Source organism: Urocampus carinirostris, chromosome 16, assembly GCF_059441175.1.
Source record: "Urocampus carinirostris isolate Australia breed hairy pipefish chromosome 16, RoL_Ucar_1.0, whole genome shotgun sequence".
NCBI classification, from domain to species: domain Eukaryota; kingdom Metazoa; phylum Chordata; class Actinopteri; order Syngnathiformes; family Syngnathidae; genus Urocampus; species Urocampus carinirostris.
In genome coordinates, this window is record NC_142364.1 from 35,658,040 (window position 1) to 35,685,572 (window position 27,533).

General features: G+C 43.5%; 5 pseudogenes; all 5 read right to left on the reverse strand.

Annotated features, from left to right (window-relative positions):
• Window positions 1-21,288: 21,288 nt before the first annotated feature.
• LOC148351202 (5S ribosomal RNA) lies at window positions 21,289-21,407 on the reverse strand (annotated as a pseudogene).
• An 885-nt stretch (window positions 21,408-22,292) lies between these two features.
• Window positions 22,293-22,411, reverse strand: LOC148351203 (5S ribosomal RNA; annotated as a pseudogene).
• Window positions 22,412-22,633: 222 nt separating this feature from the next.
• LOC148351204 (5S ribosomal RNA) lies at window positions 22,634-22,752 on the reverse strand (annotated as a pseudogene).
• A 222-nt stretch (window positions 22,753-22,974) lies between these two features.
• Window positions 22,975-23,093, reverse strand: LOC148351205 (5S ribosomal RNA; annotated as a pseudogene).
• Window positions 23,094-23,290: 197 nt separating this feature from the next.
• LOC148351206 (5S ribosomal RNA) lies at window positions 23,291-23,409 on the reverse strand (annotated as a pseudogene).
• Between the last annotated feature and the right edge of the window lie 4,124 nt (window positions 23,410-27,533).

The window sequence follows — 27,533 nt, forward strand, 5'->3', positions numbered from 1 at the left end:
GTCAAGAAATAAAAATGGATTAAGACGAAGTCACTACGGTGACAGGGATCCATGTTCACCCCTTGACGTCTCGAGCACAACTGACGTGTGCTCGGCAAATCGCGCCGTATATACGCGGAGAAAGGCGTTTGACCGTCACACGCGTAACACGCTAATTTCACGTAATAACACCGCGATACAGGCGCAGAACATGCTATGACCGTGCTCCACCCACAATTACCCGCTGAAATTTTGCGTCCTACCCATGTGTAACCACGTCCTGGCCGCGGCCATAGCATCATTTCCGCGTCATTACCTCGTGTGCCGCCCGCGGTTAACACGTGGTCTAAAGTTTTGAGCAGCGCAAAACTTTTTCGCGCGGCCAACCGCGTGTGAATTTCCAACCGCGAGTGAAGCACTGCTGTATCTCGTCTATATGGCGATCTCAAAGCGTCCAACAGCGTCTGCTTTACAGGCAGAAATTTCTGGCCGTGATTCAGCCTTAATTTAGCTTCTTGCTCTGTCCACTCCACACAACGGCCCGGTATTGCAGTACCTCCGGGAACGGTGCGTTCGCAATGATCGCAGCAAGGCTTTAGGGCTAGGACCTTAGCTTGGCCTTTTGGCTGAGAGTAAGTGACCCGGCTCCTAGGCTTTGTAGCGTATTATGAACTGACCGATAACGGATAATGGATAATGATTAATGAAGACAGCTAAATAACCCTTATAAACCCCAAACCCCTTGATACGCCCGTGAAAGGCTGTGTGACCGGGCCCTAAAGTTTTGAGCAGCGCAAAACTTTTTCGCGCTGCCAACCGCGTGTAAATTTCCGACCGCGTGTAAAGCACTGCTGCGTCTAGTCTGTATGGCGATCTCAAAGCGTCCAATAGCGTCCGCTTCACAGGCAGAAATTTCTGGCCGTGATTCAGCCTCGATACAGACGCATACGGCTGTGTGACCGGGCCCTTAAACGTCAGAAGGAAAACTGATGATAGATGGATCGTGGAGGACTAGTTATAAGAAGAGTGTGAGGGCAGAGGTGAAAATGTCACAGTTGAATAAGGCAGAAAAGGAGAGAGAGTTTAAAGAGAGGATAGGGGAAGAGTATGAACGGATTTGTAGAAGAGAGGGGGAGAGTGGAAACGGAATGGAAGTGGTTTAAAGAGGCAGTGTTGAGGAGTGCGAAAGAAGTGTGTGGAATGAGAAAAGTTGGTCTAGGTATTCGGAAAGGAAGTGAATGGTGGAATGAGGAGGTCTCAGAGACTTTAACAGAGAAGAGACGTGCCTTTGAGGAGTGGCTGCAAGATAAGAGTGGTGATGCGTATGAAAGGTATAAAGTGAAGAAAAGGTTGGTAAAGCGGCAGTGGAAGCAGCGAAAAGGGAAGCAAATGATGAATGGTGTCGAAAGATAGGAGTGAACTTTGAGGAAAGGAGAAGTGTTCTGGAAAGATGTGAAAAGAGTAAGAAAGAGCGAGTCTGAAAAAGAAGAGAAAGTGAAAGATAAGGACAGTAGATTGCTGGTTAGCGAGAGTGCAGGCAGGACGAGATGGGCAGAGTATTTTGAGAAGTTGCTAAATATGTAGGATGGCAGAGAGGTATTGCACAGACTGAATCAAGGAAGCTAGGTCTCGGGTGCTCTGAGGAGAATGATGAGCAACAAGAGTATGAGTATGGATATTAAGAGGGGACTGTATAAGAGTGTGATTGTGCCGACTGTGTTGTATAGTGCAGAGACTTGGAGCCTGAACGCAGATTTGAGAAGGAAATGAAATGTTTTTGAGATGAAGTGTTTAAGGAGTATTTTAGGAGGGACTAGATTTAATGGATTGAGAAATTAAATTGTGAAAGTCAGAACTGGAGTAGTAGTAGAACTGAACAATAGTGTGGATAAGAGAGTACTCAGTTGGTTTGGACACATGGAGAGAATGGATGAGGAGCAAATGTTGAAGAGGATCTACAAAACAGAAGTAAATGGAAGGAGACCAAGAGGAAGGACGCGATTGACGTGGATGGATGGTGTTATGAGTGCACTACAGGAAAGAGGTCTAAATCTAGTTGAAGCAAGAGCTCTTGTTGGTGATAGGAATGAGTGGAGACGTGTTATGAAAGGATAGTGGGATGTAAGTAAACGTCTACATGGAAATTTTTAATGAAAACATTGCATGCAACAAGTTTAGACACAAAACTTCAAAATAAACATATTAAGATTTAAAAAAGGAATAAGAGATAAAGAGTATCGAGATAATCAAGCGAGGAATAAAATGGTTACAAAAGTAATGCTTAAAGACTGGCCTAAAATGATAATGCATCATTTCACAGCAAAGAGTATTTTGTTCATCTTCATCCAGATGTGCCACCTCTTGACTGTTCAATCTGTCTTTTAGAGAGTCCATTGACTCCCAAAAAATATCTTCTTTTTAGTGGAAATTAGAATCCTGCTAAATAAATCATGCTTACATATTATTGGGACGTACTGGTTAATCAGCTGGACTATACAATAGACTAAATTTTGCTCTAAGTTCAATGACCACGTAGTAATTATCTTAGCATGCAACAAGATTAGACACAAAACTTCAAAATAAACATATTAAGATTTAAAAAGAAATAAGAGATAAAGAGTATCGAGATAATCAAGCGAGGAATAAAATGGTTACAAAAGTAATGCTTAAAGACTAGCCTAAAATGCTAATGCATCGTTTCTGATTAAAAAAAAAACAAAAAAAAACAAGAGTGAATCATAACAATGATAAATCAAAAGTGTTTTATTTGGCTAGTTGATGATTTAACTAGTGGGTTAATTCTAATGATGATGATAAGTAGGCAGTTCAGTGACTGAAGACTGAAACCGTGCAATCAGACAAATCTGAGATTTAGAGACCAAATAGATTGAAAATTCTGAAGAAGAAATTGTTTGGACAGTATTTATTTCATTTAGAATCTGGTGATCCGGTGGTTGTCAAGTTCACCGAGGAGTACGAATAGGATGATAAAATCTGTGGTCTAGTGAGGTGGACATTTGTGCAAGTCCCCATTGGACTTATCAAGGAAAGATTTATCGTCACATGTCGTGTTTTAATCTTCACAGGAAGGTTAACAGTGCAAGCGAACACATACTTACTAACCAACTAACACTGAACATTTTTTAGCATTGCCGAGTGTTGGTGGCCACTGTGAAGTGGGCCTGTGGGTAAATCATCTTGGTTTGCCCTTTGTATCCATGTCTATGAGAGACCCACTTCCTTCTGGCAACAAGTGAAGTTTTGCTTTTCAGGTCAACCCACCTCCAAGATAGACTGAAGATGACTTACAGCCAGAACCTCTACAGCTGTGCAGTTGGCCACCAAGGGCTTGAGGTGGTTCCATGGGACTCTCATCCGTCCTGCTCAAAACCCAACCCATAGTGACATTTTTCATATATTTTCATATTGCCATCATGACTCCTTTTGATGGACTGGGTAATCCTCAATCCAAAAGAGGGAAAAGGTTTACAACAGTACTTTTTCTGATCAGTGTGTGTATTTTAATTTTAATTTTCTTATTCTTCTTTTTTGAATTGTACTTATTTAGCTCCAAGCCACAGGACGCACTTGGAGGAAGCTCACCACAACCGCTGTCCTATTCAATTGAGGAATGGGAATGTCAACTTACAGGTCTCAAAATCAGGTTACCCCATTCCCCACCCATGGCTTTAACAATTGATGAACGGACAGCTTGGCACATCAGATGTAACAACACTAGAAAACTGAACTTGAAACATAAGTGGTATCGTCGACACAACATTTCAGACACAGACAGTGATGACATAATTGCAGCAGCCAACCGCACTTTGCAACGGAAAATCAATCTCTTTGTGCCATAGTGTAGCCTAGCACACCATCCCACTATAGAGCAAAGAGAAATACACAAAGCAAAGGCCCAATCTGTACTAATGCACCACAAAAAGGTTTCAGGGGGGTTGTTGGAGAAATCTGGGTTCGAGAATTGAGTAATTCTTCTCGTATGCGTTCAAAGAAATGCAGGAATGCAGATTACGTAAGAGGGAGTTTCTTGTTTTATTTTTGCATCTTCAGCGTTTACGAGAGTACTCAGAGAATCTTAGACATAACAGAGCTTATATAGCTTCAAAGGAGTAAAACTGAAAGGGGGGTTCAGCCCCGTGAGAGGGCTTACGTAACTTCTTTGGAAATGTTTTCGCCTCAGTTTTCTCGGAAAGTCTTGGCAGGTCAGATGCTGTACCTAGTTCGTCTGCCAAGACTTTTCCCGAAAGTCTGAGGTCAGCATGTCTTTTTTCCACAACAGAATCCCCCCTTTGGGAGTTAACCTCCCACTCTGAACGGAAATTAAAATCGAAAAATCAATACAGGGTATTGGCAAAGTATCATAAATCATAGCTACCCATACACGGACAGAATTACCCGAATCGAAAATAAAAACAAATTTCTGGCGGTCAGCCTGCTGTGATTATTCTAACTTTCGTTGTTTATGTTTCATTTACAAAATCCTCCGACACTCCAAACACTTGACTTGAACATTTCAACCCATGCACTAATCCCCCACTGCATTTATCTTTATCCGTACATACTGGATTATACACGTAGACTGCAGACGGTTGCTCGGTACATGATAAAGGTACATGCATATATGAACTGACAAGTGATAACAACAGTGCAAACTTCTGGTTACAGTCGTTGATACATTTCAACATGAGTGCATGATTGGATAGTAATAAAGTATACATATAGGCCTTAGGCCTGACCCCCGTGAACACTTTGAAGACCCTGCTTCGCCGTATTCGTCCTCGGTGTCGTGAAGTCAGATGTCGGAGTGGGAGATCATCCCAGCAGGCATCACGCTCAGTTTCCATGCAGCCCAAAACCCGGAAGCGACGATGCATCCTGACCATCTCAGTCAGCAGCTTACTCCCCGGCAGTGTGACATACCAACAAGTGAATCACAATTAGAAACCAATATATTTGTAGCTATTATTCCTAGCGTTATAGTGTGCTGCGTGTCTAACAAAAGTACTATTGGATATTGCATTTAGTCCAGATCATCATATGTGTCTCTTCCCGCAGATGCTCCATTATCTAGTGTAGGTTTTCCTGACTGTTGACGTCGCCAGATAATATTCAAGGTGTCGAATTCAGTTGAGTCATCTGTTCTTCCTCGCTTAGAAATAAGCTTGGATATTCAATCACTAACTGTGCTAATTGAGCTTCTGCCACCTTAGTACCAGCCAATACTGTCATTTGTTCTCCAAAAGTCTTAAGCATTCCTCTTTTTAGAATAGGTATGATACAGAAACACAACAAACACATAACGATTACGACGGCTAGTACAAGAATTCCCCCTTTCGCTAACAGACCACCCCAGTACCCAAATGTAGACGAGAACCAATCAAAGGAGATACTGTTCTTCTCATTATTTACTGTCACTTCATTGCTTAACTCACGAATCTTTGATATTTCTTTTGTGAAGCTTCCTGATTCGGCTGTATTCAAAGGTATAGAAGTACAGCATTCGTCTTTTATCATATGACACATGCCTCCTTTACTGGCTAAGAGAAAATCAGGGGCCTGACGATTCTGCTAGGCCATCCTAGATGTCTCAGATTCAGATCTACTTTATTGTCATTCTAGTACACGTGTATACAGAACGAAATGTCGATACATCTGACCCGCACAGTTTCCTTGAATGTACAGATATAAATAAAAGTTGTATTGTATTATGGCTACGTATAGTATTTTACTATAGTGCCAATAGTGCAAGAGGAGTAGCTAACCAGATGTGCAAAATGGGCAGTCAGGTTAACAAGTCAGGTAAACAGTAACATTAACACTGTAACAATAACGCTGTAAATACAATAGTGCAGAGAGGAAATGTGCAAGGAGTGGCAAGCTATAAAGAACTGCCAGTAGTGCAAAACGTCAGATTAGCAGCCGTTTAGATTTAGGTTAACTATAATATGTTAGATTGACCATTTAACAGTCTAATGGCCAGGGGGACTAGACTATTGCGGAACCTGGTGGTCCTGCACCGCACACTGCAGTACCTCTTCCCAGAGGCTAGCAGAGTGAACAGTCCATGATGGGGGTGAGAGGGGTCCCCGATAATGTTCTTAGCATGGGATAGGCAGCGCTTCTGGCCAATGTCCTGAATGGAGGGTAGTGTAGTCCCGATTATTTTCTCTGCTGTCCTCGTTACCCTCCTCACACTACCCCAGTCGGTAGCGCTGCAGCCTCCACACCACACAGAGATACAGCTGGTCAGGATACTCTCTATGGTGCCCCTGTAGAATGCGATGAGGGAGGGTCGGGCCAGGTGGGCTCTCCTCATCCTCCGCAGGAAGTACAGGCGCTGCTGTGCCCTCTTAACCAGTGATGGAGTGTTCACGGACCAGGTGAGTTTGTTTGTAATGTGCACCCCTAGGAACTTGATACTGCTGACAACCTCCACAGCCTTGTTGTTGATGCAAAGTGGGGCATGGTTGGGCTGGTTTTTCCTAAAGTCGACAATGATCTCTTTAGTCTTGTCAACATTCAGGACCAGGCTGTTGTCCCTGCACCAGCCCACCAACTGCTCCACCTCCTCTCTGTAGGCCAGGTCGTTGTCGTCCCTGATGAGGCCCACCACTGTTGTGTCGTCAGCATACTTCACAATGTGGTTTGTGGCGGACCTAGGGACGCAGTCGTGTGTCATCAAGGTGAACAGCAAGGGGCTCAGGACACAGCCTTGGGGGGAGCCCGTGCTGAGGTAGATGACATCTGAGATGTTCTGACCTATCCGCACTGATTGGGGTCTGTCACTGAGGAAGTCCAGCAGCCAGTTCCGCAGGGGGGTGTTGAAACCCAGGAGTCTCATTTTGTCTACCAGATGTTGTGGGATGATGGTGTTGAATACTGAACTGAAGTCCAGGAACAGCATCCGCACATGGGTGTTCTTCTCCTCTAGGTGTGTCAGGCTCAGGTGAAGCGCAGAGGAAATGGCATCCCTGGTGGAGTGGTTTGTCCGGTAGGCAAACTGAAAGGGGTCGAATGAGGAGGGGAGACTGGACGTGATGTGCTCTTTAACCAGTTTCTCAAAGCACTTCATTATGATAGGAGTCAGTGCAACGGGCCGGTAATCGTTGAATGATAAGATCTGGGGTTTCTTTGGCACTGGGATGATGTTGGCAATTTTGAAGCATGATGGTACTTTGGCTTGGTCTAGCGAGGTGTTGAAAATGTCTGTTAGTACACAAGCCAGCTGATCGGCGCACTCCCTAAGTACCCGCCCCGGAATGTTGTCCGGGCCTGGAGCCTTCCTTGTGTTGACCCCTCTCAGGGTCTTCCTCACGTCAGTTGAGTCCAGGTGGAGTGCTCTTTCGTCCTGATTTGGAACCGCTTTCGCTGCAGGGGTGCCGTTTTGTGCCTCGAACCTTCCAAAGAATTTGTTGAGTTTATTCAGAAAGTCCATGCTAGTGTCCTGCACTGGGGCGGTGGTTGGCTTGTATCTGGTGATGGCCTGAATGCCTTTCCACATATCCCTGGTGTTGGTTGTGCTGAGGAAACGGTCCTGGATTTTTTGACTGCGTTCGCTTTGCTAGTCTGATAGCACGGTTCAGGTTAGCCCTCGCTGATCTCAGCGCCTCCTTGTCACCAGATTTAAAGGCAAGGTTCCGTACTTTTAGTTGTTTGCGTATCTCAGCAGTCATCCAGGGCTTCTGATTGGCACGGGTGCATATGGTTTTGGTATTGCTGACGTCTTCTGCGCATTTACTGATGTAGGCTGACACAGACATGGCGTACTCATCTATATTTATTTTGTTGTTGTAAGTGGCAGCCGATTTAAACATGTCCCAATCAGTGCAATCAAAGCAGTCCTGTAGTGCCTCCATTGCCCCCTCAGACCACACCCTCACCTGCTTCACTGTAGGTTTTTCTCTGGTCAGCAGGGGCTTGTATGCTGGAATTAGCATAACAGAAAGGTGATCTGATGAGCCAAGGTGGGGGCGGGGGGCTGCTTTCTATGCACCTTTGATGTTTGTGTAGGCCAGGTCTAATGTGTTCCTACCTCTTGTAGCAAAGTTTACATGCTGATGGAAATGCGGGAGAACTGTTTTCATATTGGCCTGGTTAAAGTCCCCCGCCGCAATAAAAATGCACTCGTGTAAGCATGCTGCAGTTCACTCACAGTTTGGTAGAGAACGTCCATTGCCTCCTTCGTATTAGCGCTGGGGGGCACGTACACGGCAGTAATGATGGTCGCGCTAAACTCCCTCGGTAGGTAGAAGGGTCCGCAGATCACCGTCAAAAGTTCAATGTCTCGTGAGCAGTGATTCGAGATTATCTTCGCATTTCTACACCAGTTGTTGTTGGTATAAATGCATAGACCGCCACCCCTGCTCTTGCCAGTGAGCTCGCCGCTTCTATCAGCGCGGAAAGCAGTTAGCCCCACAATGCTAACAGCGTCATTCGGGATAGATGAGTTTAGCCATGTCTCCGTCAGAATTAAAGCACAACAGTTCGTCAACTCGCGGTTCGTTGTAAATTCCACTTGTAAATGGTCCAGTTTGTTGTCCAGGGAGCGGACGTTGGATAGGAAGATGGATGGTAGAGGCGTTTTGAAGGGTTCGGCCTTCAGCCGAGCCGTTAGCCCGGCTGAAAACCTCGTTTCCTTCCGTCACAGCGCTTCCGCTTGCCACTTTTATTCCCTGCTTTGTAGGCCGCTGTGTTCTGTTGACGTAGCACGCCGAGGCTAAGTAAAAACTCCAGAGTGATCGTAGAAATTTGCGCTGGATTTCTGGATGTTCGCATATCCAGCAAAAAACTGCGATCGTATATTAATCTGCAGTTAGAGTTGTCTTTGTTCGCCCTCATAAACTGAGTCGAAGATTGGGGTTTTTGACCAGAATGTGAGAAACTGTCGGGAGCAGATCCAGCCGCAGCCATACAGCGCACCGCCATTTTCATGTAATTGTTCTCACTAAAGGCCTCGTTAGTGTAATTAATAAAACGTTGTTGGTTGTAATAAATGTAATTGATCCATTCTGCATTCTTATTTGGAGTTATCCAGATAAATGTCGATTCCAATACAGACTTAATATCATTCCTAGCTTTAAATTCATCTGGAATTCCCCTCGGTTGATACACTCGTCCATCCGGAACATATGCTCTCTTAACTCTGGCTTCTCCGGGAGTTCTTAGTGCCTCATAAACCCCCTTATACATTACATGGACAGGTACTTTCACTCTCACAAGTGTACACAATCCTATCCAATTTCATGGGAGCCTTTTCCTTAAATAGTCACCCCCACACATCCAGTAACTGTCTGCTACTGCGACTGATTGATCCCTAAAATAATTTATGTCCGGAATTGACATTATGTTTTCGCACGACTGATCATGCACACACGGATTTTCAAACCATATTGTTTTCTCTGGAAAATAAGGATCCATCTTTGCGTGTGGAAACCAGGATAAAACCCAAGTTGTCTTACACTTCACCGTCGTGTTTCCAACCTCGTGTCCAATTAGGCCACTATACTTATACCCACCATTCGCATAACATTCATACTCAGCGGTTCAATCTACTCGATACCTTGTTGGAGGGCCTTTTTGGTCCGTTGTTCTTTGAAATTCTCTACACATCCCATACCTAATTTTCTCAGGTGTTGATGTCACCCTTGGATAAAAATGTCCACCTCTCTGACCAGAAGTAAATCTACATTCTATCGTACATTGGCAGTGGAGGAGGTTTAACCACAAAGACTTGTGACGCAAATCTTGGGTCTTTGCAAATCCGCCGCTGCTCCTCTGCACATGTCTTCATATTATGTTTTTCTGGAATTACAATTGAAACGCCTGGAAGTGCCATCGAGAATGCTATACATTCTTCATCTGTCATGTCTCTCGCGGTATACTATAACCATCTATACCACGTGTTGTACTTTGCGTTTTCCCACCCACGTTCTTCCGTTGGGTAAAACTTTTTGGCCTAAATCCACCAAAGCCCAGTCGACTGTCCTGACTGTCAACTCCACCATCCGCACAATAGTCTTCGCATGCTAGACTTTTTTGAAGTTTCACTCCAACTGGCTTACCCACTGTATCGTTTTGAGGTTCAACTTCAATTGGCTTACCCACTGTATCGTTTTGAGTTTTAACTTCAATTGGCTGTCTTATTGTAGGGCTCATGGTAACACCTTCTTTTAGATGTGGCTGCTTCGGCTGTTTAACCTCGGTAACATTTTCCTGTATTTTCCGTAGTGTTAGTGTACTTATTTTCGGTGTTGTCGCCGTGGGTGCAGGTTTCTCTGATTTTTGGTGTGTTGTTACCACTCCCGTCTGCATCGTAACTTTAGGTGCTGGAGTGACCCACCAATTGGTCCACCAGCTGTTAAAGTTTGGCTTATTATCCGTTACTTTAGTCTGTACTGTCGTTAACGTATTTGGTTTTTGGTATTCGGTCGGCACTTTGCCTGGTTGCACGTCTCTCTTTCGTCGGATTAATCCCATAATACTCAGGATTTTAGTAGTTACAATTTGTTTTCTATTGCGAATTGTACTTTCCAAATTTTCAACCGTTTCGGCATGTTGTACAGTAGTGTCACACTTAACCGGGCTGCTGTCTCGTTGATGCGTCAAGGTGTGCAACCGCAGCGCCGCTGTTCGGATCTCCGGCTGCACTTCCGGACCCGCGATTTCCATTCGCCGCTGCGATTTCTCGAGCTCTGCTCCTAGTAACAACCATATCACACACAACCTTATCATCCACATCTTGTTTTTCTAATTTAACGTTACTGCCCTGTTGATCTTGGTTGGTCTCATTGACGGTGGCAGCGTGAGCCCTGGTAGTTGTTCGGATGGTACCAGGTTGAGCTGCCCTCGACCTGGACTGCGGTCGGCGTTGCCCTTCCGACAGTGTATGGTCCCTCACGCCTCGGTTGGTTCCACTTTCGTCGAAACACCTTGATGTACACGAGATCTCCTGGGACCACTGTCTTCTCGAATGGTTGTTCGACCTCGGACTCTTGTCTCTTCACCTGCAGGTAGATGGGCTTCTGGATAGCCGTCAATTGTCTCATATAGTCTCCCAGTTCAGTTTAGATAGATAGATGGATAGATAGATAGATAGATACTTTATTCATCCCCGAAGGGAAATTCACATTTCCAGCAGCATCCCTGAGCTGAGAACAATAAAATAATAAGGCAAAAAGAATAAAATATACAAATACCCAGTGTGACGTGCAAATGCCCACTGTAGCGTGTTATATAGAATAACTAAATAGTGCTACACAGAATACATATTGCAATATGATTCGGTAATATGCAATGTATGTGGTGTGGTTTAGTGTGGGCTTTTACTCTGCCGGGTAGAGTTAAAGATCCTCATGGCATGAGGAAGAAAAGATCTCTTCAGTCTGTCCGTAGTACAAGACAGTGACAGCAGTCTGTCGCTGAAACTGCTCTTCTGTCTGGCGATAATGCTGTGTAGTGGATGCGATGGATTGTCCATGATTGACCGCAGCTTTTTCAGTGCCCGTCTCTCAGCTACTGTTGTTAGGCTGTCTAGCTCTTTGCCCACAACAGAGCTCACTTTCCTAGCCAGTTTATTGAGACGAGAGGCATCCTTCTTTTTGACGCTGCCTCCCCAACACGCTGCCGCATAGAAGAGGGCGCTTGCCACTACTGTTTCATAGAATATTTTCAGGAGTTTTTTGCAGATTTTGAAGGAGGCCAGCCTCTGAGGAAGTAAAGTCGGTTTGCCCTTTCCTACATAGAGCTTCTGTGTTGGCAGTTCAGTCCAGTTTGTTGTCCAGCTGCACACCCAGGTATTTGTAGGTCTGGACAAATTCTACACATTCTCCTTTGATGGTTACAGGAACCGGGTGAGTTCTGGTTCTCCTGAAGTCCACCACCATCTCTCTGGTCTTGGTGGTGTTTAGGTGCAGGTGGTTTGCATCGCTCCATCAACAAAGGCCACAGAGTTACCAAAAACGTCACTGCCCCCAAACACAGTCGTCGGCGTGGGCGTCTTACCAAACACAGCAAGTTTGTGAGGGACACAATCCGCGAAGTGACCGGCTTCACTCCGTACGAGAGGCGAGCCATGGAGTTGCTTAGTGTCCAAGGACAAGAGGGCCCTCAAGTTTATTAAGAAAAGGATTGGCACCCACATCCGTGCAAAGAAAAAGCGTGAGGAGCTGAGCAACGTGCTAGCCGCCATGAGGAAGGCTGCTGCCAAGAAAGACTAATTTGTCTGAATAAATGTTTGACTAAATGTTTTGTTTGTTTAACACTTCCCAGCACCTTCATGTATGTCTGGCAGTCGGGAGATCAGACCAGCCAGGTCGAGCGTCTGTCAAGGGATGTACTGACCTTTGTTTCCCTTGATTAGAATTGGAAACTGACCAGGGTCTGTATACCTCTCTGGCGGGCGGATATTTGGCCTATACCTTCGGTCATAATGTCCAGTCGCATTCGCTGACGGTCCAGGTCTTTCACTGTCCCCTCTTGCCTCAGCTCTTGCGTAAAGACTGTCTATCTCCTGTTCCAATTCCCTAATGGTAGCTCGGATCGTACGTTGCTGACCCTGTTCCAAGTTCCGGCTTGTTTGCCCCACACCTCCGGCTCCCATGTCGACCCAAAACGATTCACTTGACTTTCCCTTGACTGTTTCATTCCTTTCCGCATAGCAGTCAAGCGGTCTTTACATTCCGCTCCGTCGAACTTTCTCCCCGTGCTACAATGCTTGGAGGTAGGAGGATGTTGAAGACTTGTTGGCGCGTTGCCCTGGTTTCGTGTTGGCGATTCCATCTCGTCTCCTCCTCCTTCATCATATTTGAAATCCCCATTTATTTTCATTGTTCCGACAAAGTTGGATACAACCCAGCTGATCCAGTTGTCATTTCAGCATTCAATGATTTATCTTTCAGTCGAATCAGTCCTTCCCTAATTTTCTCCCTATAATGCACTCCTTCAGTCTTAAACAGTTTCAAAACCTCCTCTTCAGTATTCCTCTTCTCCTGTCGTTTTTGCCATCTTTGCCAGACTTGTAGTCCACGATTCTCACCTCCATGACGCCACAAGTGTATGTATCAAACGTCCACCTTTGCGGCCACGCCGGTTGAAGATTCTTTGTCCTCTTCTCCCATTTTTGTGACACCTTTTCAATCAGCTTGGCCTTGTCCAGATGACGCAATCCCAAAAGCTTCACTGGTACAAGAATGTTCATATTCATTCAATTATTGTGTACTGACCTTGCTTTTGCAAACTCGGGGCTGATTTGGTTGTCTGTTGCTGATTTTCCCAAATCGAGAAGGGCTGAGTAGGCTCAGAATGGTGGGGGCCCTCCCCCCTGCTCGGCCCGCACGTTTGCTTCTGCTTAGACACAAACAGTTAATTCCGGCTCAACCCCTTTCATGAATATTCATCTTCGGGCGGACCCGGCTCCTCCCACTAGAATGGGCTTCGTCGTACACTAATTTTGTCCGTCAGAGCATCGCGATGTTTAACGGAACCAGATCTCAAATCCAGAGGCCACATGCAGACGAAGCGCTGGATGAATCATCCATCCTAATGTATTTCCCAGTAAGGGCTTGGTCACACAGCCGTTTGCGTCTGAATCACGGCCAGAAATTTCTGCCCGTGAAGCAGACGATGTTGGACTTTTTGAGATCGCCATATAGACGTGATACAGCAGTGCTTTACACGCTGTCGGAAATTCACACGCGGTTGGCCGTGCGAAAAAGTTTTGCGCTGCTCAAGACTTTAGACCACATGTAACCGCGGGCGGCACACGAGGTAATGACACGGAAATGACGCAGAACGACGTGCTCTGGCCGCGGCTAGGGCGTGGTTACACATTCAGATTCAGATTCAGATTTACTTTATTTTCATTCGTGTACAGTGTATACAGAACGAAATGTCGATACATCTGACCCGCACAGTTTTCTTTGAACGTCAGCCGGGATAGATAAGATTAACCATGTCTTCGTCAAAATTTTTGCGCAGTTTGTCATCTCGCGGTTCGATGCCACTTCCAATTGTTAAATGGTCCAGTTTATTGTCCAGAGAGCGAACGTTGGAGAGTTAAATTGATGGGGGAAGGGTTAGCCTAGCTGTTAACCCGGCCCGCTTCCTCGTCACGCCGCTGTCTTGCCACTCTGCTTTGCTGCTTTGTAGGCCGCTGGGTCTTGTTGACATAGCAGTCCGTGGCTAATCGTAGGTGGAGCACGGTCATAGCATGTCTGCGCCTGTATCGCGGTGTTATTACGTGAAATTAGCGTGTTACGCGTGTGACAGTCAAACGCCTTTCTCCGCGTATATACAGCGCAATTTGCCGAGCGCACGTCAGTTGTGCTCGAGACGTCAACGGGTGGACATGGATCCCCGTCACTGTAGTGACCTCGTCTTAATCCATTTTTATTTCTTGACATTTCTTTTCATTTCATAACAAGATAATAAAATAAATATGAAAAACTATTACAATAATAATATGTTGGCTTCTTCGGTGCCATAGCTTGAAATCTTGATCTTCACGGGACTGTGTCTTGAGCGGTTATGATTTCTACAGCCCGGTGTTATGCCGAGAAATGCATCCCTGCACACCGTATATAAATCACTTTTGAGAACTGTTATACACTCTACCGTAAAGGTTATTATGCAGAAATAAGCTTTATGGTAGAGTGCATAACAGTTTCAATACGAGCGATTTGAATAGAAAAAGGCAAAATAAACATGTTACCTGCTTAAAAGTGATTTGTATACGGCGTGCATTACCGTTCGATTACATTCACAACAAATACAAAGACGGAATGGTTTAAGTTGTATTACATTCCCAACAAATGCAAGACGAAGTGGTTTTGGTTATATGTTCGCCATTAAATTCCCTAAAAGTGATATAAAAGTGAGATAAAACGAGGTAAAAGTGGTTGTAGTAGCGAGGGGATGCAAATCTCGGCAAGGATGCATTTCTCGGCATTACGCCGGCTCGGCAGCTTTTATACCCGTGGTCCACACGACAAAATGACGCGGAAATGATGCGATGAGGAAGCGGAACAGTCGCCGGCGTCTGTTTTGCGGGCATACCACCGATGAACAGCGGGTTGGCCAATTTTGCGCATTTTCCATCGCGGGCAACCACAGGCAAAAAAACCCCGCAAAATTTTACCCGCGATACAGACGCAAACGGCTGTGTGACCAGGCCCTAAGGTAAGCTTCCTATATATATCATAAACACCAGTCGCGCAGTACTTTTACATCCTGTTCCCACTTATTCTTAAAACCACTTTGTGCTCTCAAGTCATTCTCTATTACCACTGTGTCCCCGCGGGCGAGGAAAAGTAGTCACTCCACTTTCCATTTATTTTGTCAAGACCTCCTTCTTAACCTCAAATAAAAGAAAAATAAAGCTTCCCTCGCACAGCCTCGTTCCAGCCCTCAAACAGTTAAGCCCCCAGTCAGAGAGCAGAGAACATCTGGAATCACACACATCCACGCAGGGAGAGACACTCACATACATAATTTGGATAAAACGGAGAAGGAGCTGTAATTGCTATTTAACGGAGCCAGAGCATGCTCTGTGCACGTGACGTGAATGCTGTCCTCTTAATAATCTTCCCCTCCGCAAATTCGCATGATTTTGGCCTGGTATCCCCGATATGGAGTCGGACCAACAAGAATTGAAGGATAAACTAAAGAGAGGAGAACTGACAAGGAAAACACACTCCGGTAAGAGTGAAGTGTGGAGCACTTTCAAATTGATAGTCGAAAATGATACAGAGACTTGCGTTGGCTTCGCTGAGTGTCAATTTGACACTCAGCGAAGCCAACGCTAGAATCTTAAGGACGTACTGCTGCTGTGGATTATGGCCCAATGATCAAGCCGTCAAAATGTCGGACGCCCTTAAATGTTTATGCCGCCTCTAAAAAAAACCCGTCAATGACAGATTGTCGCTTAATGTAACATCTGCAGTGCAGACACAGAAATATAAAAGATGTAAATGTTTATACAGTTTTATTTAACTTAGGCCTAGATGTTGTAACAAAAGGCAGAGTTTAATTTGTTATCATAAATCACCCCTCCTTATAAATAAAATATGTAATTTCGGGCTCCTTTCGGGCCGGGCCAGCAAATCCAGTTAATTAGTCGGGCTCGGTCTGGGTCGGGTTTAATACCCCTTGGGCCCTGCGTCGGGCTCGGGTGCTTTTTTTTGGCCCGATCTTACCTCTAATCCACGCAGGGAGAAGAAGGCGGATGGGGGGGTGAACGGAGAGAGGGAGAAACTGAACCGAACATACATTCACAGAGACACACGCAAGAATGGTGCAAGCTGGCACACACTCTCACACAAAAAAGTTTGTGGAGCTAACACATTGCTCTGATTAAATATGTTTCAAATATACTTCCTTTTTTAATACAATCTAAGACACGCGAAAGACACATCCTCTTAAACTGCACCAGACATGAAACGTATAATAAAGAAGGACAAAAAAAACACAAGTTGCAGTGGACATACAACACAAGTCAAAAATTTTCTGAGCGAGATACCGCTCAGAGTAGAAATATGTTAGTAATTCACACACACAGTCTTTGCTCCGCTTTTTCTATGCGACTCCACAACAGGGTCGAGTGTATTTTCTGACCCCGACCAAAACAGCGTCACTTAGCACGGGCATTGCAACTAGTATTGATGATTACGATGTACATGAGGGCCCCAAATTCACTGGGTATGAATGGTAGGTATCTTTAGGCAGGGCAGGGTCCACATTAATGGGGGAAACGGGAGATAATTGGACTGATTGACCAAAAGGGCAGCCTAAGCAAATTGGACAGCATTTCACCTTGGCCAAAGTCCATGGTGGTTTGCTAGTCACCTTGATCAAACCATATGGGACGAACAATTGTACTAGTTTCTATCTTAGTCCATATTAGAGGTAAGATCGGGCCAAAAAAAAGCACCCGAGCCCGACGCAGGCCCGAGGGGTATCAAACCCGACCCGGACCGAGCCCGACTAATTAACTGGATTTGCTGGCCCGGCCCGAAAGGGGCCCGAAATTACATATTTTATTTATAAGGAGGGGTGATTTATGATAACAAATTAAACTCTGCCTTTTGTTGGTCCGACTCCATATCGGGGATACCAGGCCAAAATCACGCGAATTTGCGGAGGGGAAGATTATTAAGAGGACAGCATTCACGTCACGTCACGTGCGCAGAGCATGCTCTGGCTCCGTTAAAAGCAATTACAGCTCCTTCTCCGTTTTATCCAAATTATTTATTTTATAACAAGTATTCCTTGGTCTAGTATCCATACATAGTTTAAGTATATATTTTTAATGAACATATATTTATAATTATTAATTAATTAAAAAAAAAAAAAAAAAAAAAAAAAAAAAAAAAAAAGCAGGACCGAACCCGACCCGACCCGACCGTATGACTGACATTTCAGGCCCGACCCGGCCCGAAATTGCCACGGGTTCGGGTTCGGGCTCGGGCCATAAATCTTAGGTCTAGTCCATATATGACAAAGAATATGAAAACTCCAATGTTTCCTGTGACTATAGGTTTCGGAAAAATTAAAGCCCCAACAGTGACACTGATAGGACAAGTTTATGGTGCCAAGGTGATCCCTCTGCCAGTAGAAAACAGATGATTGGTTTAAAATCACCGTAGGTGTCTCAGCATCTTGGAATAATTAGTTACTAATGACTGAACAAGCTGCCCAGACATTTCCTCATGACTATATGGTTTGCATGGGACCCAGGCCACTACTTAGAGTGGTAACTGCTCCCATGAACTCTTCATGCATTTTAGAGGTAATGAACAAAACCAGACCCAAACCTGATTGCCAAATTTATGATAAGGTCTAACCCCATCACTTCAAATGTTAAAACAAAACCTCTTTTTGTCAAAAAGGTGGCTAAACAAAAGATGACCTGTCTTCAATTACAGGGACCTTGAGAAAGAGTGGGTGAGGTGCCTTCTGAATTGTGAGAGGTTAAATTGTCATGTCATGAGGCTATTAAGGGCCTCAGAACCCTCAGCAAGAAGATGAAAGAACAGTCTGGTGTAGATGCTGATCTCTGGAATCGCTTTATGAGTTATTATGGTTGCTATAAAGACCTGGTGACTTCAGGTATAGCTACTTTGATTAGTAATTGCTGCTTTTGGATTATGTGTTTGTTTCGTTTTCGTGTCATACCCATTCTACGAAGAGCAATACTTAAGACCTTTGGAGAACAAATGACATTGCCTGGGAGTTAAGTGGCGGAAGCTCAATTAGCGCAGTTAGTAATTGAATATCCAAGCTTATCTTTTAACGAGGAAGATCAGATGGCTGAACTGAATTCATCGCTATGAATTGCATTGACCCTTGTCATAAGTAATATGAGAACACCAACGATCAGGAAAAGCTATGCAAGATAGTGAAGCATCCGCAAAAAGAGGGAAAAATAAAAATAATTAAGTAACCAAAATAAAATAAAACAAAAAGTATAGACACAAATTAAGTTAGTATTGGAATCGACCATGGAAAATCAACTAAAACGATGATCCTGACTAATTACATACGTTACATTATCCAGCAGTACTCTAATCCAGTGTTTTTCAACCCTTTTTCAACCAAGGTACACTTTTATTCATAAAAAAGTTCCAAGGCACACCGTCGGTCAAAAATGTTTGAAGTTATGTCAAATATTTCACTGTACTACCTCAGAAGTAGGTAATTAGTATATAAAAAGAACAAAATAATAGCTAAAATAAAAAAGAATGATGTGTTTTATTTATGTTTTTATTTTTTACAGTGCAATCCTAAACCGCTTTGTACAACAAATTAAGTTATTAAATGTATTGTGCTACCTCATTAGCAGATAATTAGTATATAAAAATCTACTGCCACCTACTGAAAGGGATGACTATTACAGTTCCTTGTCTGAAGATAGCAAAAGTACTGAATAATGGCCTGATTGTTTGGAAGGATAAAATTGGGCAAATTCCAGCGGCACACTAAACAAGGTCTCACGGCACATTAGTTGAAAAACACTGCTCTAATCAGACACATAATACAGTATCACGCCATGAATAATCACTACAATTTCGTTGTTTTCTAATTGTCATGCTCGTTTTGGGATGTATGTCACACCACCGGGGAGGGAGCAGTCGGTTAAGATGGTCAGGATGTGGCGTCGCTTCCGGACTTTGGGCTACACAAAAGCTGACCGTGATGCCTGATGGAATTGTTTCTGACTCCGACATCTGACTTCCTGACCCGAAGATGAATATGGAATGGTGTGTTCTTCGAAATGTTAAAGGGGGAAGCGTCAACGCCAAATGCCAACATGGACATATACTATATTCATATTCATTCATATACTCATACTGACATATATGGAAAACTACTAACTTAAATTTGCACTGTTATTACCTATGTTACCGTTGTTAACTATACTACTATCAGTCAATCAATGCGTGTACATTTATCATGTATCGATCAACCATCAACATTTTGCAATATATTATTCCAGTTTTTACCCAAAAAAAGGGGGGGGGTGGAACTATTGCATGGTTTGTTACACAGGGTTTGAAGTGTCGGAGATTTCTGAGACTACAGCATACACATGATTTGAAATGTTTTAAGTAAGTGTTTGAAGTGTCTGGGACTTTTTTTAAGCAAAGTGTTAACAATAAAAGGTAAATCAATTAATTTCAGAAGGCTGATGCGCCGGCAGCTAAGAGTACAATTCGGGTCATCATGTCTGTGTATTAGTTGTATAGTTATGATTTAGTTTACCTTTATTCTGTATTATTCTTCAATTTTATTTTTCGTTTTTTTTTTAATCCATGTGGGAGTTTAACTTCTAAAGGGAGGACTGTTGTGGAATGTGGATAAAAACTAATGCTAAGTATATAGACATCTGGTGAAGGTCTTGGGATGACGTTGTTGCAATAGGTCACAAGCTGATATGCTGAGGGAGCCGGCCGGATGACCTTCACGAGATATCTTAACTTTATTTGAGAACACTATAAAAGCCAATGTTGAACGTCTGGAATTTGATAGTGTCCCGAATGCATTAAAGCGCGTTCCCTTTTCGCCATATCTCCTCTCTGCTTATTTTTTGGGGCGACGCCCAATGACGTTCTCTCCAAAACGTCCTGTCTGAGAGGTAGTACCTAAACCACAAGAATATATCGTTCTTGAGATAACAATCCATTTCTCTAGATGAACAAGTAATATGCTGTGGTCCACCGTATCAAAAGCAGCACTGAGATCTAGCAGCAGTAGCATTGAGGAAGCGCTGGAATCTATTGCTAAAAGGAGATCATTGGTTACTTTAGCCTGAGATGTCCCAGTAGAGTGATTTTCTTTAATTGCTGGCTGGACAGATTCAAAGAGGTTATTTTCATACATAGTCAGACAGCTGCTGTGCAATAACCTTTTCAAGTAATTTGGCAAAAAATTGTAGATTTGACACTGGCCTATAATTACACAAGCTTTCCGGGTCAAGGTTAGGTTGCTTAAGCATGGATTTAACAAAAGCAGACTTGAAGGCTACCGGAACGCTATCTGTGGAGAGCAATATATGAATAATATTGTAACGCCCCTGCATGAAGTCAAGGATGGACAAAGTTGTTGCTGGAATGAAATTGCCAATTTAATTCAGAAAATAACAAGTGGTAAACTCATTCAAACAGAAGCTACTGTTAGCCGCAGCTCGCTCATTCATCCTCAAAACAGACAAACTTCCTCCCAAGTCTCCTCCCTACTCTCTGACGTCACGTCTCCCTTAAAGGAACCATACACAAACATCAAAACAAGTAACAGACATTACACTGCTTTCCCCTATACGAAGCTCCTCGGTCCGAGGGGTAAGCAGAAAAATCCTGTAACCTTTGGTATTTGCCTCTGTCTCTGAGGTCGGCCCTGGGCTGAGCCAAGTCCATCCCCTGACAATTGAATGGGGGCAGTCTGTCCCGATGCTGGCCAATCGCCTGCCCCTAGGGGAGCTGCATCTTAATACATTACCTCCCCCACCCACTCAAGAACGCTACATGGACCCAATGATTGTCTAATTTGGAAGTTCGGACCTTTGCTCCGCACATCATAGTTCCTCTTTTGTCGCTTGCCGGCCTTCACCAACTGGTTCTGAGCAAACACATGTGCCGCGTCTGAACAATCCTGCAGATTCTGGGCATACCACAGCCCGGGACCAGTCCTCTGTGCTGCCAGATGGTTTTCCAAACGCCAGTTCCACTGGAGTCAAGATCTCCCGTCGCGAAATCAGCAGGGCAGATGAGGATGATCAAAAACTTGCAGGAAGTAAAAATGTTACAACACCAGGTATTCCCAGGCGGTCTCCCATACAAGTACTAACCAGGCCTGACCCTGCTTAGCTTCTGAGATCGGACGGGTTCGGGCGCGTTCAGGGTAATATGGCCGTAAGCCATAGACGAGGGCGAATTTACAGTATTTATAATCAACGCTGCGGAAGTTGCAGCGCTGTGTGCCAAGAGAGGTACCCATCTCAAAAACAAAAGGGAGTAATATGTGCGTATTTCTTCATTTATTTGTTTCGCAAACAGGTTGTGAGAGAATGTCGTATCCGTCCAAAAGAGGCCGCTCCGAGGCCAAACTAAATATCAAAAAGTTGCAGGAAGTAAAAAGTTTACAACCTGGTATCCCAAGGCGGTCTCCCATCCAAGTACTAACCAGGCCCGACCTTGCTCAGCTTCCAAGATCAGACAAGATTGGGAGTGTTCAGGGTAGTATGGCCGTAAGTAACAGATCAGGGCGAATTTACAGTATTTATAATCAACGCTGCGGAAGTTGCAGCGCCACTGTTTGCGAAGAGGGGTAGCCATCTAAAAAACAACAGGGGTTTAATACGTGCGTATTTCTTCATTCATTTGTTTTGCAAAGAGGTTGTGAAAATGCCTTATCCGTCCAAGAGGGGCCGCTCCGAGGCCGAAGAAGATATCAAAAACTTGCAGGAAGTAAAAAGCTTACAGCATCTGGTATTCCCAGGCGGTGTCCAATCCGAGTACTGACCAGGCCCGACCCTGCTTTGCTTCCGAGATCGGCATATTCAGGGTAGTATGGCCGTAAGCGTTAGAATCTGGCGAATTTACAGTATTTATGATCAACGCTGCGGAAGTTGCAGCGCCATTGTTTGCCTAGAGGGGTAGCCATCTCAAAAACAATAGGGGTTTAATACGTGCGTATTCCTTCATTTATTTGTTTTGCAAACAGGTTGTGAAAGAATGTCGTATCCGTCCAAGAGGGGCAGGTCCGAGGCCGAAGAAAATATTAAAAACTTGCAGGAAGTAAAAAGCTTACAGCACCTGGTATTCGCAGGCGGTGTCCAATCCGAGTACCGACCAGGCCCGACCTTGCTTAGCTTCCAAGATCGGACAAAATCGGGTGTGTTCAGGGTAGCATGGCCGTAAGCGATAGAATCTGGCGAATTTACAGTTTTTATATTCAACACTGCGGAAGTTGCAGCGCCACTCTTTGCCAAGAGGGGTAGCCATCTCAAAAACAACAGGGCTTTAATATGTGCGTATTCCTTCATTTATTTGTTTTGCAAACAGGTTGTGAAAGAATGTCGTATCCGTCCAAGAGGGGCAGGTCCGAGGCCGAAGAAAATATTAAAAACTTGCAGGAAGTAAAAAGCTTACAGCACCTGGTATTCGCAGGCGGTGTCCAATCCGAGTACCGACCAGGCCCGACCTTGCTTAGCTTCCAAGATCGGACAAAATCGGGTGTGTTCAGGGTAGTATGGCCGTAAGCGATAGAATCTGGCGAATTTACAGTTTTTATAATCAACACTGCGGAAGTTGCAGCGCCACTCTTTGCCAAGAGGGGTAGCCATCTCAAAAACAACAGGGCTTTAATATGTGCGTATTCCTTCATTTATTTGTTTTGTAAACAGGTTATGAAAGTATGCCGTATCCGTCCAAGTGGGGCCACATCGAGGCCGAAGAAAATATCAAAAACTTGCAGGAAGTAAAAAGCTTACAGCACCTGGTATTTCCACGCGGTCTCCCATCCAAGTACTAACCCGACCCGACCCTGTTTAGCTTCCGAGACTGGACAAGTTTGGGCGTGTTCAGGGTAGTACGTCCGTAAGCGATAGAACTGGGCGGATTTACAGTATCTATGATCAACGCTGCGGAAGTTGCAGCGCCACTGTGTGCCAAGAGGGGTAGCCATTTCAAAAACAACAGGGAGTAATATGTGCCTATTTCTTTTGCAAAGAATGCTGTATCTGTCCAAAAAGGGCTGCTCCAAGGCCGAACAAAATATCAAAAATTTGCAGGAAGTAAAAAGCTTACAGCACCTGGTATTCCCAGGCGGTCTCCCATCCAAGTACTAATTAGGCCCGACTCTGCTCAGCTTCCGAGATCGGACGAGACCGGGCGTGTTCAGGGTAGTATGGCCATAAGCGAAAGGAATAGGCGATTTTTCAGTATTTATAATCAACACTGCGGACGTTGCAGCGCCACTCTTTGCCAAGAGGGGAGGCCATTTATAAAACAACAGGGGTTTAATATGTGCATATTTCTTCATTTATTTGTTTTGCAAACAGGTTGTGAAAGAATGCCGTATCCGTCCAAAAGGGGCTGCTCCGAGGCCGAAAAAATACCAAAAACTTTCCTGAAAGTAAAAAGCTTACAGCACCTGGTATTCCCAGGCGTTCACCCATCCAAGTAGTAAGCAGGCCCGGCCTTGCTTGGCTTCCGAGATCAGACGATATCGGGCGTGTTCAGGGTAGTGTGAAGTTGCTTAAGAATGTTCTATATATATTTTGTGTGTATTTCTCTGAACATTCCCCTAGTATTCACTGTCTATATATCTTTTGCTGTTTTAGTATAATGTCCCCCCAATGATGTGCCAGTCTAATCTCCATCCAATGATGTGTCAGTCTAAAGTCCACCATACTTGTACTAAATAAAGCTAGCTGAGGCGGGGAAGAAGGAGGAGGACGATTGTGGAGCCGAGAACACATCCCCTGTGTTCCTCCCCGTTTCTCCCCCGCTGCAGCGGAACGAAAATGTATATTGTCGTTACCTGAATTCCTTTTTAGATCTGATGAACGGCCACACGGGGTTTGCCCTTAATTTGGACCTCACATTAACTGGTGGCCCGTACGGGGACCCACATCTGGATGATCTGCCGTCGCTGGATTGAAGGACACCAAAAATCTGTCGACAGCGCTTCCATTAGAGGCGGGTCTCCTCTCCCTCCAGACCCCGGCGGTTCGCCCAGACAGTGGGTCCCGCAAACCGGGCCGGCATCAGAGAATCAGGTAGTGCAATCTACTACACGTTTATTAAATATTAAAAAAAAGCATAGTATCAGGTTGGATTACAAAAAAGGAGGTGGGAGTTGGCAGCGCGCAGTAAAGGGCAGGGGCCCTTGTTGAAAGAGCCCAGCTGGCAATCTATCATCCAGATGACCCAAGAAACCATAAAAAAGGAATTAGAGTTGGTTTATAATTAAGTGTAAAATAACGACTAACATTAGTTGGTGGTAATAGCACTTAACCGGATCGGGTATCTGGGTAGCGGAAATTAAACGTTGGTGTCTACGTAACAGTGACACAGAGAGAAAGACCAACCCCACCTATGAATTTTTAAAGGAGTATAAAATAATGACTTAGTGTTTTAAAGGAAACATGTTTAATCTAATTTGTGAATTGCCTGGCCAGAGCAAAACATATTGCGAGTAATTATAAGTAAGAGTTTTGTTACACATACTGTAGAGGAAATAAAGTGCACAGTGTGAGTGTGTGTGTGTGGGTATGTGTGTGTATGTGATTAGATCAGCGACACATAGATAAATAAAGTACACTGTGTGTGCGTGTGTGTGTATGCGATTAGATCAGCAATACATAGACGAAATAAAGTGTACTGTGCGTGTGTTTGTGTGCATGTATGTGATTAGATCAGCGCTGTGTTTGACGGGTTAGGACGTTGCCCTATTGTTTGGTTTGACGAATTAGAGATGGGGCAAACTCAGAGAAAAACTTTGTTGGAACATAGAGATGTGAAGTATATGGGAACGATGAGTGAGGAGTGTGTGAAGTATGTTGTGGATTGGGTGAAAAAATTTGAATTTTCTCCCGATTTGACTGATGTCCCTAACAAGGAGGAAGTGAAAAGAAAGTTGTTGAGAAAAAGAAAAAAAGAATTAAGTCAAGGGAAAAAGAGAGCAAGAGTTGAAATTCAACTCCGCGCTATAGATGCATGGATAGTTGAGAGAAAGAAAAGACAAGGAGAAGTAGACCAGAAGTAGCTTAGAAAGGAAGTGTTGCGTATGAAGATCGTTGAGACGGAGGAAACAGGAATTAGGGTCAGACAGAGAGTAGCAGGAAATGAGCAGGGAGCAGCTTCACACACGACTGAGGACGAAGAGGAGGTGTATGAGGCCACACCAGAAGAGGCGGGCCAACAGAGCACAGGCCCACCCACTGAAGGAGTCACCACTAGAGGGAAAAGTAAAGCACCCCCTGGCAACAAGCCAAAGAAAAAAAACAAGTATTAATGGTTGGACCAGATCATGTTGATTTGTGTAGCCTTAATCACAGGGGATCACGAAGGTTTGCATGGAACAAAGACTATTGCATAGAAACAAAGATTGTTGCGCGGAATAAAGATTATGATGATAATATAAATACGAGTCAAAAAGATAAATTCATAAGTGACAGGTATCCATTGCTTTATATTGAATCAATAAGAAAAGATTGATTATGATTACAGAGAGAGGAAAATGCATTAGAAAGTTTTGACATTGAGTTCGATTTGGCATCTTTTTTTTAGATTTTTTTTTTAGATCTTTTGAGATTTTTGATGTTTAGATAGTGTGAGGGTTTGGAATTTTGACAAGTTTAGCCCAAAGGACTAGATCCTCTGGGAGGAAAATTGATTCCACACTGAATTTTTTTGAATGAGTGTTACGACTGACAAATGATAAACAAATGTGTAACAAATACTGACTTATGGATTGGTTAAGTTAAAAGAAAACAGTGTCTATGGAAGAGCATTTTTAGAAGACAATGAGAAAGAAATTGATCAATCCTGGAGAGGATTTTTTGATATTTTGTACGGCCTCTGAGCGGCCCCTTTTGGATGGATACGGCATTCTTTCACAACCTGTTTGCAAAACAAATACATGAAGAAGGGTGTGCAATATAATGGCCTCGGGCCTATTGGCTTCCCCCAAAAATATTTTTTCGGTCCAGATTTTTTTCGTTTTTTTCAATTGGAAAACGATAAATTCAGGAGTGGAAAGTTTAGAAAACTTATGTTTGAGTTATTTTAGATGCGTTAAATGAAGTTGACGCCAGAATAACACTTGGAAAAGATACAATAATAAAAATAAAGATAAAATATTCCGGTTTTCAGTTCAAAATTGGAAAATTAAGGACTGTAAAGACAAGGGAAATTGAGTGAATTGGAAGAGAGTGATTTGAGAAAAAAGCATTTTTGCACAAAATTATTGAAAAAGAGCTAATAATAATTTCTTTTGAGTGGAATACAAATCAATAAAATGACTCGTAGATCAATACACGTCATTTTCACATTAAATAGGTGAAGCTAAAATAGTACATTTAATTGGTTTGAAGAAAAAAAAAGGTAAAATTAAGTGAGATGGTTATACGTCAATTTCCCATTAAACTGGTAAGCTAAAAAGCTAGTGTTAGAGAGTGCAGAAGGAAAAAATGTTATGTTGAGAATGAATTGTTGGCAAAGCAGGTAGGAAAGTTACAAATGCAGAAAGATGAGAGTCAGTAGAAGAATGTAAAAGGGAAAAGTTATTTGAATAAAATAATTTGCTGAAAATTGGGTATGGAAAAGTGAAAAACAACCCATTATGTGATGTTTTTGGAGTTACTCATGGTCTTGAAAAGCACTGTATAAATGCAAACCATTTATGATAGAAAAGAATATACCTTTACTAATGTAGTTACAAAATGGGTTCACGTATTGTGACTGATAAAGAAATATGGCATGACACTCCATCTTCAAAGTGAGGTGAAGGAACAGAGAAGATAAGGTTATAGTTATAATTAATTCAATATTTACACTAAAATATTTGCATGTAAGATGTTACATACAGTTGAGGTTTGTGTAATATGCATTTGGTGAAAAATAGTCATCGTAGTGAGAAAAAAAGTTGTCAGCATTGTGCAAAACATGTGACAGTATTTTTATAGATAAGGTATAAAAATAAAATTATTTAAGGGTGAAAATCTAATTGAAGGCAAATGAACTTAGAAATAATATACTGTTTTGCTTTAGAACAAGAAATGAGATGGCAAAGTATTACAATAATATAAATTCGACTACAAAAATACTATAGTAATACTATACAAACACTACACCATTTCGTTGCCACAATAAGAAATATTATAGACTACAGAAATATTACTAGGGAACTATCGTGAAAATACTACAAAGGAGGAAAGGTACAATTTGATTTTACAGTAAATGTGTTGCACGAATGTTTTTGAGTTTTAGAATTTGGTTCTTTTCTCATTTGGACTCAACAACCCCCCTTTGCTCACC